The sequence below is a fragment of the Phaseolus vulgaris genome, chromosome 10 (genome assembly GCF_051622355.1).
Source record: "Phaseolus vulgaris cultivar YP4 chromosome 10, ASM5162235v1, whole genome shotgun sequence".
NCBI classification, from domain to species: domain Eukaryota; kingdom Viridiplantae; phylum Streptophyta; class Magnoliopsida; order Fabales; family Fabaceae; genus Phaseolus; species Phaseolus vulgaris.
Genome location: NC_143507.1, coordinates 19,872,035 through 19,875,592, shown reverse-complemented (window position 1 = coordinate 19,875,592; position 3,558 = coordinate 19,872,035).

The window sequence follows — 3,558 nt, the reverse complement described above, 5'->3', positions numbered from 1 at the left end:
AATTCAGATTGGAATTAATCTAAGAAAACTCTACTCAAATTTTGAGTGATCATTGGAGAGCTTTTGAGCCTTCTTCTCTAGTCTTATCTTGATGGATCCATTGAGTCCTCAAGTGGCGGCAGCACTCTTATCTAGGAGCATTCCACACTTCTAGTGGCGAGATCATCCATCATCCTTCCATCTTCATGAGCAATTCTTCTCTCCTTCCTTTCTCCTCTTTCAATTGTTTTTGTTAGCTTGTGTTCTTGAGTTTTGGTTTGGTGTTCTTGCTGTTTTTATGAGTTTTTGGTTCGGCAGTTTTATAATTCTGTCCATTCATCTTTTTCCTTTGTTTTTCTAGCTCTTTTGTTCGGTTCAATTCATTCCTTAAGTAATATGTTTGGTGCAATTGCATTTTTCTTCCACTTTAATCGGTTCAATTTGACTATAATTGGAACATCCAAATGAGTTTGGGATTTGGTACTAGTTTTTGGTGAGTTCTTGTCTTAGAACAATGATCCAACTCTAAGAAAAGTGCCTCTATAATGTCCAACTCAAGGTGATTCCTAAGAAGGTCAAGAACCTTTCTCTATGAGGCTATTGGAATCACATCATGTGGTATCATGAGTCTTAGGTTCATTCTTGTTTAATTGTTGAGTTGTGTGCACTTTATTTCAAGAGCTTCTTTAATTTTCTTGCAATTTAAGTTTCTGTTTTAGATTTTTATTTGAGTATTCTTGCTGTTTTTCTTTTACACCAAGTGCTTGTGAAAAGGTTTATGACACTCATTCTTCTTATGAGTATGGTTGCTCTTTTGGAATGGCATTATCCTTCCTAGAGTTTACCTTAAGCTTCCTTTCACTTGTTGTTAAAATTTGTGATGTGTCTTTTAATTTTGTAATCATGTCAAGTTTTGTCTTAGTCATGTTATTCCATAATTGTCATTACTTCTAGTAGTACTTTTATTGCTTTGATTCTTTCTTGCTTTGGTGTCATATATTTTTCTGAATTGATATTGATCCTTTGTGCATTTTCTTTTTAGAATTGAGTTCATACTTGTATTCTAGACCTATACAAGTTCCAATACATCATTTTCCATTATGTCTTTGCTAGTTCATAATTCTGTTTTTTATTCCTATTAGGATTCCTCTGTTTCTGAAAAAAGTGCTTACTGTTTTTCCTTATTGCAATTGATTTACTCACTGGAAAATTCTGAAATTCTGGATTTGTGATATTCAAAGTGTTATAAAAGAGTAGAAAAAAGAATCATTCAAAAATTCAAAGTACACAAAAAATGATAAATAAAATAAAAAAAGTGTACAATTCTGCCGAAAAGAATACGGTAATCTGGCAGCGATTTTGAAAAATTTATCTCAATTAATTGGTTTACTGTTTTTAATTGATTCCAGTGCCATTATTGAGATAACATCTTTAAGTTTCTGTGGTTTAAATTTCATAATCCAGTTCGCTCTACATCATTCCAGTTAAATCAGTGAATATCAAGCACAGTTTGCATTAAAAAAAAAATTTCCAGTAGCTAAATTTTTGTTTTCTTCATCTACTCTAGTGCTTTTCCTTAAGTATTCTTTTGTGTGCCTACTTTTCTCATTGAGTTCTTTATTTTCTTGATTGTCTTTCATTCTTACTCTTTGAGTTTGTCTTACATATAGTTTTCCTTTTGCAATTACCTTTCCTTGCTTAAACCTTTTCTTGTTTGTCTTTATTGTTTCATTGGTTTTGTGGTGGTTGCTTTTGAGATTGGTGTGCTTGCTTTGACATCTTTCATTTGAGGATTCCAAGGCCTCAAGATCAGATTGGTGCAAGGACATTATTTCTTTGAGAGAGACCTCTTTTTCTACCTCATCTCACTTCGGCATTCTTGCTGGCCACACTCACTGTTTTTGCTAATTTTTGTTGTTTAACTTGTTTGCTGTTTTTTTGTGTTTGCTGTTTTTTTGTGTTTGCTGTTTTTTATTTCCAAAATGGCTGGATTTTCAAGTGATGCATCATACAAGCAGAATTCTCCATCCAAAGCTTCAATCCTTGGTGAATTACATGAAGCTCAAAGAACCATTAGACGGTTGGAGGAGAAATTGCAAAAGATGGAGGTGCAACAAGCTAGACCATCTCCTTCAATTCATGATGAGCATCATAGACCTTCCACAAGAGCTTCTTCAAATGATTTTGGCCGTGAAGATGAGCATAGGAGAAGGAGACCTCCACCCCAAGTCCATGGACAAAGACATCATCACCAAGGGGAAAGAACTCACTACGACAATGGCTTCTATCATGATGCAAAGTCAAGGCTTCCTTCGGTCAAGCTACCTTGTTTTAATGGCTCTAGTGATCCTAATGTATATTTAGATTGGGAGGCTAAGTGTGAACAAATATTTGAGATCCATGAGATCCAAGATGAGCATAAGCTTAAGCTAGCCACCCTAGAGTTTAGTGATTATGCCATGAAATGGTGGCATGGAATTGTAAAGGACATTATCTATCACAAGGGTCCTCCCGTGGACTCTTGGAACTCTTTAAAGGATCATATGCGCGCTAGGTTTGTGCCCCCACATTTTAGGAAAGATCTCATGTTGAGACTCCAACGGTTTCAACAAGGCACGCTAAATGTGGATGAATATTATAAGGAGCTTGAGACGCTTGTGCTTAAAATTGAATTAGAAGAAAGTGAGGAAGCTATGATTGCTAGGTTTGTGAGTGGTCTTAGGAAGGATATTCAAGACATTGTTGAGTTACAAGAGTATTCATCATTGGGCTCTTTAGTTCATCTTGCAATGAAGGTGGAAGCCCAACTTGCTAAGAAAAACTCTTTCAAAAATGCTTCCAATGATGGATACTACTCCAAGTCTTGGAGAAACAAAAATTCTTTTTCTAAACATCCTTCCAAAGATTCTTCTTTCAAACCCAAGGAAACTAAGCCATCTACTTCTAGACCTAAGTCTCCCACTAGAACATCCAATACTAAATGCTTTAAATGTATGGGTTATGGTCATATAGCTGCAAATTGTCCTTCCAAATGAAGTATGTACATGCATGAGGGCATTGTAGTTAGTGAGCATGATTCAGATTCTCCTAAGCATTCATTGCATTCTCATGCATCTAGTGAGGAAGAGAGCGAATGTCCACTTGAAGGGGACTTGTTAGTTGTGAGAAGACTTCTTGGACAAGTTTCACAACCTTTTGATGAAAGTCAAAGGGAAAATATTTTCCATACAAGATGTCTTATTCAAAACAACATGTGTTCCTTGATAGTGGATGGGGGTAGTTGTGCAAATGTGGCTAGTACAAGAGTAGTAGATACGCTTGGATTGCCTACTATCTCTCATACAAAGCCCTACAAATTACAATGGCCTAGTGAACTAGGAGAAATAATTGTCAATAAACAAGTCCTCATCCATTTCTCCATTGGAAAATACAAAGATGAGGTATTATGTGATGTTGTGCCCATGGAAGCCACTCATGTTCTTTTGGGAAGGCCTTGGCAATTTGATAGAAAAGTTTTAGATGATGGCTTTACCAACAAACTATCTTTTGAATTCCATGGTCACAAGGTTACTTTAAAAT